The sequence below is a fragment of the Rhinopithecus roxellana genome, chromosome 4 (genome assembly GCF_007565055.1).
Source record: "Rhinopithecus roxellana isolate Shanxi Qingling chromosome 4, ASM756505v1, whole genome shotgun sequence".
Taxonomy (NCBI): domain Eukaryota; kingdom Metazoa; phylum Chordata; class Mammalia; order Primates; family Cercopithecidae; genus Rhinopithecus; species Rhinopithecus roxellana.
The window spans coordinates 96,040,609-96,054,001 of NC_044552.1; positions in this window are offsets into that span (position 1 = coordinate 96,040,609).

Genomic DNA, 13,393 nt, shown 5'->3' on the forward strand with positions numbered 1-13,393 from the left:
AACAGCTACAGAGCTCCATCGTTTAATATAAGACTAGTTTTTCTGCTAAACAAAGTACCAGCAGAAGCAACTAAGATCCCACAGGAAAAGATGCAAAACTCCTGATCATAATGAAAAGTGTTTGCTTGTTTGTTTATTTGTTCAAATTGACTTTATGGACTGAGGGGAAGATATCTGCACAGACTATGTGATCAAATGCACAGAGTAATCTAGTCATCACATACTATTCTAAAAAGACACTCTAATCAAGCACGCTGAAGTCGGAAGCTGGAAGGCATAATATTACACAGTCCCATGGGTGTGTTCGTCTTTAAATGAGTTTGTGTATGTGTGCTTTTTTGTCTCATGGAACTGTTTTATGGTAAACAACCAAAAGTAGAGATATTTTAACATTTTCTTTTTACTCAATCTATTTGAATATGTTCACCATACAATTTTCCCTTTGAAATTCTAATTTCATTTGCTTAAGATCAATATTAATTATTTCAAGGAAACTTCCCCAAATTATCATTTTACTTAAAGATGTGATCACAACTAGATGTTGCCTAATACAATTCATGTTACATTAAGAAATAACTTAATCCTTTTTGGTTCTTCTTTGCTGTTCCTCAGAAGAGAAATAAGCTACAGAATAGGTTTCATCTTGTCACCTCTCACAGAAAAACTACGTTTTGGTCTCAGTCTTAGAGTCACTCGTCAATTTACTATTTAATACTTTTTTTTTTTTTTACAAACAAGTATAAGCCACCTGACTGGGTGCAGTGGCTCATGCCTGCACATTCCCAGCACAATGTGCACAATCCCAGCACATTGGGAGGATGAGGCCAGTGAATCACCTGAGGTCACGAGTTCGAGACCAGCCTGGCCAACATGGTGAAACCCTGTCTCTACTAAAAGTAGAAAAATTAGTCGGGCATGTTCGTGCGTGCTTGTAGTCCCAGCTACTCAGGAGGTTGAGGTAGGAGGATCGCTTGAACATGGGAGGCGAAGGTTGCAGGGAGCCGAGATGGTACCACTGTACTCCAGCCTTTGCGACAGAGTGGGACTCCATCTCAAAAAAAAAAAAAATCAAATTAAAATGTGTATATGTGTATATATGTGTGTGTGTGTGTGTGTGTATACACACATACGTGCATATATGTGTGTGTATGTATATAAACACATATGTATATGTGTATTTTATATATATATACACACACAATACACACACACACGCACATATATATTGCGCCACCTTAAGAAAACAATGCCAAGTCCTGAATCAGGAGAAAAAGAAAACATTAATTCAGCTCACATATAAGAAATTTTAGTATGTATTAAGTAGTAAGTGGTATGTATTAAGTAATGTAGAGTGTTTTTATCACAACTATTCCTCCCAGCCCATCACTAGATTAAGACACAATGGACCACACTATATTTTTAAATTTTATTATTCGTATATCTCTGGACAATCACTAATTTTCTTAATCTACCTGTTTTTTCATTCATTCATTCAAAAAGATTCATTGAGACCTGTTTCTTGCTAGGCATTTCTAGGAACTGGAGATTGAGTAAATAAGAAGGATAAAAGTCTCTGTCCTTGCTAGGTTTCATGGCTCACACCTGTAATCCCAATAATGGGAAGCTGAGGCAGGAGGATGGCTTGAGTCCAGGAGTTCGAGCCCAGCCTGGGGAACATAGTGAGACCCTGCTCCTACAAAATTTTCTTTAAACATTAGCCAGAAGTGGTGGTGCACACCGGCGGTCCCAGCTACTCAGGAGGCTGAGGTGAGAGAATCTCTTGAGTTCAAGAGTTTGAGGTGACAGTGAGCTATGATAGCACCACTGCACTCCAGCCTGGCAAAGTAAGACCCTGTCTCTATTTAAAAAAGAAAGAAAAAAAAATCTGTCTTATATTCAAGCATACATTGGAAATAATATCTTTCTTGTTCACCTCAAAGTGTCATGGTAATGAGATATGATGATTTGTGTGAAAATACTTTGTAAACTACCAAGCGCCATGTCGATAAGTTATTTTTATGATTATAGCAATTATACTCTTGCTAATATTACTAAGTATTAGATACAAAGTCACATTTGAATGATAAGTAGGAGATTTCTGTTATGAGAGTGGAAGTAAGGAGAGAAAAGAAGGCATTTAAGCACAGAACGAGCCAAGGACAGACCTTGTGACATTATTGGGTTTTCTGAGAACAACTAATAGTTTTCTTGTTCTCTGGGGCATAAAATGCAAGGAATCTGAGATAGTGAGAAATTAATTTGAAGAAGAAATCGGGACCTTTGCAAGAAAGCCTGGGCATGCACTGTTATAAAGTAGAATGAGCTTCATGAAGTACTTTAAGTGAAGCCACTGAGAAATTTTAACAGAAGAGTGACATGGTTTATTTTACATTTCTGGCAAATCACAGTGGTAGGAAAGAAAATAATATTGATGGACATTAAACAAGAATTAGAGAACACAGCTTAGAGGGCACTGGCATAGAAGGGTAAAGCAGAGAAAATCTGAACTGTGGAATTGAGCATACAGAGATGAGTGAGGTATAGAGATGTGTTTAGAAAGTAAAATAGTTAGGGTTTGGTGATATGATTGGAGAGGATGTGGGAGGATTCTAAGTTTAGAATCAAATTTCTGGTTTGCTTAGATAGTTAAAGTGAAGCACTCTCAACCTCTCAAAATTATGAGCAGATTAAATTTTTCATTATGAATTTATTGAATTTAGTTTGGAAAATTATGAGATTGAGAAGACTACCACCTGAGAAAGAATACACAACAGATAACTGAACATCTGAGACCAAGACTCAGCAGAGAAATTAGAAATGAAGATAAGTGGGTGCTATCAGCAATAAGACACTAACTGAAACCTCATGGGTGAGTGAGGATTGTCCAGTGTTAGCATGGAGATTTTAGCAGAATTTTCAAAGATGAAATGTGTGACAGGTGTGATTTGAACTATTACGTATTAGTTTAGTTTAGTCTCCCCTTGTTCAGGAGGCTAAGCTCCCCTTTTAAACTGTCACCTTCCTCCCCACTCTGTGCAATTCTCTCTGCTTTGGAGAAGAGAGGGGGTTTATGAGATCTAAAATAGGGATAATGGGGGAGATAGCAAGGAGAGGTTGGACTCCCCTCTGGACTGTGTATGTGATCATTCCTTTCCCTCTTCCTGCTCACTTTCCTTCTTCCCCATTCTGAAGTTGCAGAAAACAGACCTGAAATTATGCATATGAAGGGGTAGAAAGGCGTGACACTTTTTCTCACCTATCATAAGTGTCACAGCCAACTCTCATTTTACAAAAGACAGGTCAACAACAAAAAAGCATAACAAATGTATTTAATCAAACATGACATGGGAACCTTCAGAAATAAGACCCAAAGACATAGGGAAAATTGTCTGTTTGGTTGAATGAAGAATGGACAATCATATAGATCATATAAAACTGTGATTGAGAGAAAGGGTATAATGTAATGGTTACAGGCTGATGGGGGAAGCCAGCAAGGCCTGTCAGTTCAGATTCTTCTTGGCCTCGTTGTGTAACATACCTTCCTCCTGCAGATGGGGCAAAACACTCTCTGAAATGAGGGTCTTCAAAGGAAATAAAAGGAGTTATCTTTCTAGGTTTTATGCTTTGCTTTGGAGAAGAGGAGTTCTAGTTTCTATGACCAGCCTTGTGAAAGAAGAATTCTGGTTTCTGTGGCTCACTTTGGAGGAGAATAAGAGGTTGAAGACAGGAGAATGGCAGAAAGTCAGAAAGACCTTGGATCTGAGGCCCTCCTGATTTCCTTCTATCCAAAGTATTCAGCACTCCAAGATACTACACTTCAGGATATTGTGTTTTGAGCCTCCACACACACCAATTATTTTGTGTTAAGCAGCCTTAGAGTCTGTTTTGGTAGTAGAGAAATGAAGGAGAAAAACACAAATGAAAAGACAAATATGATGTCTGCACACACACAATCTTGGGAAAAAGCAATATTAATTAATAATGCATTTATTCATTCATCCTCACAGTCACTAAACAACTGTGTATTGAAAAACTATGTTGTGCTAAATCTCAGCACAGAAAGAAATAGGACCTTATCCTGGTCCTTGAGGAATTTCCAGTCTTGAAGAGAGCCATTCATATTAGATTGCTCTTCTAATATTTCAATTTGAATGATCAAAGAATCTGCGGACTTTGGTAACAACAACAAAACAGAAAAGAAAATTCTGCTTTGAAATAAATTTGCCTATATTTATTTTAATCGTGAAATTTAAAGAATTTGCTGTTTAGCAGCAATGTGTACCACTGGTTGGTCAACTGGATGAGGTGACCTTCGAACTTCTGTTTCAGTCAAATACACTCTTAGTCAAGTCTCCTATGACAAGCACATTCAGTCCATTTCCAAAAATTGAAATATTTTCCACACTTTAAATGGAATTTGCACATTTTTTCTTGGGCCATAATTTTGAATCAAGTAATTCATAACGAATTACCATTGCCAATTTATATATATTTTTAACTTCAAGCTTTAATTATTTTATTCATGAATACTTCTTCCAGCATCCTAGATTAGTGGTTTCAAACGCTACCTTTAAATGAAAGCATCCCTTTCCTTTCTGTCCTCTAGCATCTCTTAAAAAGAAGTCAGTTTAAAGTCTCATGATATTTAATTTCTCATTAATCTTCAATTCCTCACTATGAGTTTGTTATGTGTATGATATTCAAACTCACAGTATTCAACTGAACTTTTAATAAATCCTTTTTACTAGTCACACTTAAAAAAATAATCATAGGCTTTAGAAATGTCTGCATAGTCATTTACATATCATTTCATCGTTGTTTCCAATTTTCTGGGATTTTCCACCCTTTTCATCTGTATGTCCTTCTCTTTTCAACTATTCATGAAATTTTATCACCTGGAGATAAAGTAATTTAAGGGTTTTTTTTTCTAATTTGCTCTTTTCTATATTCATAAATTTGCCAGATTCTAGAAATCCGTATAATACACCCAGCATTCATGCTGAACTTAACTTTTGTGGATGAGCAAAACTAAACGTTTGTCAATTTCAAGATAATTGAACTGACCCATTGTTTTCCATATATCAGGGAAGAGCAGGCTCAAGTAAAATATTTTATTTGAAAGAAAATGGAAGGACCCATAGAGGTACAATAATTCCATGTATAATTCTACATTAGACACATGCATTCACACTGTAAATGTGCCCTTTCTTTTGCTAAAACATCATTAAAGCAAGTAATAAAACACACAAAGTACTGATCAACCCTAGTACTTGCAATAATATGAACACAAAACAAGAAAACAAAATTTAAAGAGAAGCATAATTTTCAACTGCCATTGTTGAGATTGTCCATCTGAGCTCTGAATGCCGCAAGACCAACATCAATATTTAAAGAATACTGTAAACAAAGGCAAAGTGTCGACTGTTATGCCATTTCTTTTTTTATGTCTTTCTTCTGCAGTTGTAAATTCTGTTACTATAAAAGTAGATGATTCATTGCAATTGTGAGGCCATTTTCGTCTAAACAATCAACAGTAATGATGTGTTGTAGATAATACAGTGGAAAATTGATTTGGTGTAAATTTTTGGCAAGATATTTTTGCTATGTCCCATGCTGCAAAGGGACTGAACTGTAATGTAGAGATTATACTGCTTTTTTGCAAACTCTCTTCAGGGGAAGAGACTATTTAAGCATCATCACACTTATGCATTATAAATCAGTGCAAAACACAACCCCTCTCTTTTCATGGGAAACATAACATTAGCATTTTCTAAATGACACTGTCTTTCAATGCATCATCTCAGATAAATACAAGGGGCATCTAGCTATATTTAGCTCCCCAACTGAAGTGCATGTCAGATTTACGTTTGAAATTTTTGTGGGAGTATGTCTCTCAAAGAGTAATTTCCAAATAGTTTAAAGGGTCTGTACTAAGTGTCAGGAAATTTTACTTTTACTTTCAGCTTTACCACTATCTAGTTGTGTGACCTTTGATATGCCAAATCCCTTCTGAATTTTGTTCTACTCAATGGGACTAGCCCAGTAGAAAGTTTAAAAATATATAGATGTTCCCTGTCTTTCCCCAGACAAGTTAAATTCCAATTTCCAAAGATGGGATGAAGGCATTGGTATTTTCTTAAGCTCCTCATGTGATTGTAATATGCATCCAACAATCACATCCAACTTGAAAATGCTCTGACTTAAAAAAAAAAAAAAAAAAAAAAAAAACTTGCCATTTGAGAACCTCAGCATGTGTTTTAAATAAGTTCTAGGAAGAGAATTTTCAATGTAAGGTGTTGATGTTTGTTCTATCAGTTGCATTCATAATGTAGGCTGACAAGTAAAAAAAAAAAAAAAAGCAACACCAAGAAAAAAAAATTAACAGAGAAGGTAGACAGGCCATGCAAACGAGAGCTCAATTACAGAAGAGCTGTCTCCAGGAGACTAGAGTCATGCTCTTTAACATTCTAAGTGATTGGTTTGTGCAGTGAACCAAATCTGAGCAGGTCCAATGTTTGAAAATGTAATGACTTAAATAGAAATACTAATATAGCCTTCAAGGTCACGAAACAGTTCTTTGGCCTTAGGAAACATGTAACTTCTGTGGGCTCATGTAGGTCAATTTGATAGACCTCATATAACCTTAAGATGCATCTTGCTTTTTCCACTGCGTTAAAATATGTTAATACCAGCTTTGGAATCAAATTGATTCATTTATTTAAATCTGCCTTTTTTAAACTTCTTTTCCATTTGCAGAATTATCAAGAAGTTGTTTAAATTACCATATTTTCTAACTCAACAAAATTAGGCAAAGGACTAGAGTACAAAAAGGCCATCAAAACAAGAGACTATAAAAGAAATCTGAGAATAACTATACTTTGCTATTGATAGCCTAAAAATTAATTTAAGCTGAGCCCTGAAAATGTTTAATCATTAAGAACTGAGTTTCAATGCTCAAACACATGTTTAAGGAATGTATTGAATAGGTTATCTCTAACCAAATTAGTGGAAGTGGGAGAGGGTAGGTAACAACCTACTAGGAATTACTTCATTTAGAAGGCTTTTGTCCTTTCATTTAGAAGACAGACTGTTGAATTTCATATATAAAATATGGCACATGAAATGTAGTCAATACTGCACCTTACACACAAAGCCTAAAAGTACATTAAAAATCATGGCAAAAATTGCAATTACTTTTGCATCAACCTAATAGAACAAAGTTCATGTTAATCTAATTTCTAGCAACTGATTGCTAAGTTATGGCCATACCCACCATTTCAGACCCAGCACCCCCTTTTTAAAAACAAACATTCTGTAGATCCCCTTACCTTCCAAGTAAAACAATCTATCTTCAACTATAATTTTTAAATATGCAATAAAATAAATATATAATGATAGAATAGATATGTGAATGTACATTCATAACTATACCATCTTCCTACTTATATATGCTAATTATGAGTTGGTAGGGATCACAGGAGAGTAAAATGAGAACTCATTGCATACAAGAAGGCTAGGAAAAGTAAAGAGCAAAGGTAGCCATGGACTCTACACTAATAACAGCTCAATCTTATCTGTATAAAGGAATAGAAAAAGGAAAAAAAACATGCAGTTAACAAGGCAAAGTAAATTACATTCTATCAATGGTGAGAAAAATGAGTATATATGATATTTTTATAAATGGGCTAGTCCTTATTTACAAGTGCACTTTCCAAGCAATTCAATTTGTTATGGCATGGGATAGAGTACCAGTGAAGTGCCACTGGAAACACTTTTTATCGTGGAATCAGACAAATGTCCAAGGATGAATTCAGTCTCTGGTACTTAAAAATCCTTGGAGATAGTGTCTTTCTTTAGGCAAAGGGTAATAGAAGATAGACTGGAAAAATAAACAGTAATAAAAGAGGCTGTAAAGAAATCATGAGGTAAATCCCTGAGGACAATTTCTGAGTAAGATAGACTTATGAATAATCTAAACAAATTCAGTACATAATTTCTATGACAGATTTTTTAACCTGTTTACCAAAAAAATTAAATACAAGGATGACCACAGTACTAAATAGTTTTAACTTTCAGTATTATAGTTCGATTAATTTTGTAATATTTGGTTCTAAGAATTTATAAAGTCTTCTGGGCACGGCGTCTCATGACGGTAGTCCTAACTCCTCGGAAGGCTGAGGCAAGAGGATTGCTTGAGCCCAGGCTGCACTGCACCATGATCTAGCCTGTGCTCCAACTTGGGCAACAAAGCAAGACCTAGTCCCTCAAAAAAAAAAAAAAAAAAAAATTATCTCTTATTTTCAATCTGTTACATTTTAGCAAGCAGATATTATGGTTTTTCCTGAAACTACACTAATAATTTAGAATCTCTTCAAATTCACATGTTGATAAAAAGAAGAAAAGTTACAGGTAATTTAATTTCTTTTCAGACATGAATATAAAAGCCTTTAATTTGTTCAAATCTTTTTGTAATTGGACTAATTAATTTGTAGCTTGGTCTAAAAGTTTTGTTTTAGCTCAATTAATTCTTTTGAATGTCCTGGCTAACATGTTCCACAGTAATTTCAAATAGATTAATCAACCAGTCTGGAATGGTTGTTCATTCAGATCTTTAAATCCAACCATTATACCTTTATTCAATAAAAGTAAGAGTTATCTATTTCTAAATAAGTATCTTTAAAATCCAAAGTGTTGCAAAGACAGAAACATTGAAAATTCTAAGTACCAACATCATTTTAAATAGTGTAAGTTTAATAAATCTCATAATTATTTACTTCATTTTAGTAAATTAGATCTGGTTTCAGTGCAGCTAAAGGTGACCTCAGTTAACTTTTCAAGTATCTCTGAATTATATGTCACATCCAGTCATAATATTTCACTCTTAATATTTATTTTCCCACTAATAAAATTTGTAAATAATAAATAATGAACAGAATTTGTTTTGAACCATATCCTTTGAGAATCAGCTTACTTATGTGTCTAGGAGAAGATGTTCAAACTCCTATTGTATATTCTATATGAAGTAATAAATCACTCACAGAGTTATTCTTAATTTTATTATTAACACTCTTCATAGATTTGTGGAGACTTTGACAAAAATTATCCAGGACTAAGTGAGGTTCATAAATAGTGCAATTAATTGCTAAAATATCTGGTATAATTTTTAAAATTAGCTACAAACTGGTACTGCCAACAACCCATAGCTAGCATTCCCAGCTGTAACAGAAGCAATGACTTGAACAATAGAAGGAAATGATTTTTTACAAAATAATTTTTAGGTGTTTAAAGTATAGACAACCCCTTAAAATTTATTGTCAGTGATTTTTTAAATAACATTTTTCTCTACGAGCTTTCATTCCATACGATCCTTTCAAATGCAGACAGTAAAGCCTCATTATCCAAAGGAAGTTGTATTCACTTGTAATGAAAATTCATGTTGACTATAGTTCATTTCACAGCTAATTTTTGACATCTTTTGCCATCTCATCGATTATTCCTTACGCAGTATCTTTGCTCAGTGGAAGACAAAATTATTTCACTTGGCTGTCTTTGGTCAGCATAACAAAAACATCTTATATAGTTGGTAAAATTAATTTTGCCTAATAATGTGAAGGTTACTATTTTGTGATGATGTGTGCGCACATAAGAAGCAAGCAGAAATTTGTTTTTATTCGAGTATTTTTATGCATTCCAGACACAATATTAGAGTTTTTAAAGAAACATTTTCTTTAAAGCTTGGAAATATGATATAGGCCTTCTAACCTTGTCATCATCCTTCTTTGTAAATGTTTGCTTAATTTTAACAAGTTGGTTTCTTTATTGGAATAAAGGAAGTAAAGAAATGTTATTAGAAAATAACGTGGGAGGAATATTCATATTAGCAAGTGTTTATTTATATTCCTATCTACAAAACCCAATTTCAAACAATAACCTGACATTCAAGATTTTTAAATGAGCTAAATAAATATATTTATATATGTAGAATCACTGTGAATATAACAGTTACAAGCTAACATATTTAGGTGTTAACATAGTGTTCTGAACATCAAAGAGCATCTAGCTCCTTGGCCCTACCACTAAATCTTGCATCACTTCCAGTCACTGTAACAATAAAAACTGCCCACAAATTTCAAAATAGAGACAAAACCCTTAGGGTGTAGTATTACTTCTATTGAAAACTAATTCCCTAGACCTCATTTACCAAAAACGACACTGTCTATAAGCCTCTTGCTTTCAGGCACACCAATCTCTAAATACTACCTCCTATATGTCCAGGTTACTTCCCTTGTATTCTACATTTGAAAGAAAAGAAAATCCTCAAATTGAGGTCTCAAATGTCCTGATCCAATTGTCTTTACTTATTTCCATTATCGATCACACAGTATATCTCCCCTTCTTTGTCCAGTTAATTAACGTTCTAAGACCCACCAAAGTCCATTAGCTCTGTTGTGACACTCCTTGGTTAAGCCACAACCTCGTTAAAGCCAGTTCCCCACCTACTCTGTATCTTCTGTCCAAACAGCACACATTGGATCAATAAATCAGCGTAAATGATTGCTTGTGAATCTCAGGAAAGACTCTCAAGTTATCTGGTAGCTCTACTAAATTAAATTTACCCACTCTTATTTTTTTCGACTGTTATTTATCTTCTTTTATTCCAACATCCAATCCTGCACCCCCATCCTCACACTTGCCAGACTGGTTTGCTTCTGGTTTCCCTAAGACAAGAGAATCCGTCAGAAGAGAAAATTCCACATTCGTTCAGGAGTGAATCTTCTTGCCTACTTAGATGTGTGCCCTCCCTGCCTTCCCTCCTGCTATTCCTGAGAACCTTCAGTGCCCTGGGCTTCATCCAATCTTATTAGTCAAGAATGCTGTTTCTTATATTGTCCCTATCTTCTGTTTGTCATCAATTTTTACATCAAGGTAGGATTATCTTTATCTGCATTCTAATGAACAATCATAATTCATATCTTAAAAAAACAAAAACTTTTAACCCTATTTTCCCTCCAGCTTGAGCCCCAGTCCTGTTTTCAATTAACAGCAAATTTTCAAGATATTTTACAATTTGTCTTATTCTTTTTTTTTCTCTTAACACCACTTCTGCTTTTGTCGACTTACCACAAAAGCTGCTCCTAGAAAACACAACAAAAAATTTCCGTATTGCCAAATTCATTGGTCACTTTTCATTTCTCAGCTTATTTGACTTACAGGAAGTTACTGACGTTGCTGATTAGTCTGCCTTGAAACTCTCTACTTTCACTTTGCTTCTCTCAAGGTTATCTGCATCCCTGACTGATCCCTCGTTCTCAGCTTCCTGTACAAGATGTTCCTCATCCTCCCAACTTTCAAACATTCAACACACCAGCTCAATTTCTGGCCCTTGCCCCATCACTTCCTAAGCAATCTCACCCCCTCCCATGGCTTTCGATGCCATTTATGATGTTACTTATTTTTACATTTAAGAATCTTGCCCAGATTTTACTCCTGAACTCCTTCTCCAATTGTCTATTTGACATCTCAATTTGGATGCCTAAAAAAAGTCTTTAAAGGAACACATAAAAAAAGTGAACACTTGATTTTCTCTACACAAACAGCTACTTCCCCAGTTTTTTCTGTCTTAGCAATGACAACATTATTCTTTCAGTTGCGACAGTCAAGATGTTAGAGTCATTCTTGTCTTCTCTACTTGTATACCTCACTTTCATTCCATTAGAAAATGCTTTTAGACCTAATCTCAAATATATATTCAAATAAAATAAACTTTTACCTCGATCACTTCTCCTCTAAACTGATGATTCATTCAATAAAACTCAAAAATTCTGCATAAGAAACCACTGTAAAATTTAGTGGATTAAAATAGCCATTTATTATTACTTTAAAATCTTTAGGCCAACTGAGGGAGATGTTCTGCTTATCTGAGCTAGGTCCAATGGATCTCAGCCCAGCACTTTAATATCTCTGAAGCATCAGCTGGGACAACTGAGTGGTTTAACTTTGGTCTACATGATTTCTCATCTTGTAGTAAGCTAATGTGGGCCTGTTCTGATGACAGCTGCCAAGGCTCTAACAATGCAGAACAGTGCAAGGCCTACTGAGGCCTAGGCAAGGAAATCAGAAACCATATGATGCCACTTTGCTGCATTCTATCAGTGAAAACAAGTCATGAAGCCCACCTAGATTCATTATGAGAAAGAGTTACAAAGTCACACTACAAAAGCGTATGGGTACACAGAAATAACTACTACATTTTTGCATTCAATCTACTATACCGTTTCATTCAGAATAAGATCCAAAAATTCTAACTCTGGCCAACAAAGTCCCTTTACAATCTGGCAACTCCCCTTTTCCAACCTCACTTCTTATCTCTCTCCTCTTTCCTCACTGCACTCCAACTACACTGAACATACCCCCGTCGCATACCCTCTGTGTTTGTGGTTCAGCCTGGAATGCTCCTTCCCCAAACCTCCTTGGTTCTCTCCCATTCTATCTTTCTGCTCCAATCAGAGAGATGTATCCTGAATCACTATTCAAAATGTCACCACAGGCCGGGCACAGTGGTTCATGCCTGTAATCCCAGCACTATGGGAGGCCAAGGTGGGAGGATCATGAGGTCAGGAGTTTGAGACCAGCCTGACCAACACGGTGAAACCCTCTCTCTACTAAAAATGCAAAAATTATCCTGGGCATGGTGGCACATGCCTGCAATCCCAGCTACTCAGAAGGCTGAGGCAGGAGAATCACTTGAACCCGGGAGGTAGAGGTTGCAGTGACCCGAGATTATACCACTGCACTCCAGCCTGGGCAACAGAGCAAAGCTCTGTCTCAAAAAAAAAAAAAAAAAAAAAAAAAGTCACCACTTTCCTCTGCACTCTAAATGTGTTTTATCATTCTTGATAAGACCTATTATTTAGTTCTGGCGTATAGCCTGGCTTCACTAGAGGAATGTCAACATCATGAGATCAGAGAATTTGTGTTTGGTTCATTGCCTCATCCCCAGTAACAAAACCAGCACTATTCAAAAAAATATGTAAGATGTATAATTTTAAATTTTTTAATAGCCACACTGAAAAAAGTAGAAAGAGGTAGGTGGAATTGATTTTAATTTTTAAAAAATTTAACCCAAATATATGACACATTATCATTTTAACCACGCCACCAATTTTAACAAGTATTAAGACATTTTATTTCACATTTTTTAAAAGCCAAGTCTTTAAAATTCAGTATGTATTTTACCTTTACATACATCTCCAATCAGATACATGCTCAACAGCCACATGTGGTTAGTGACTACCATTTGGACAGCACAAATCTAACTCATTTTTAGTGCTGCATAAGTTTTAGTCATTCTTGTTTTAACCCAAACTGTCCACATACAAGTGGACTAGATGAC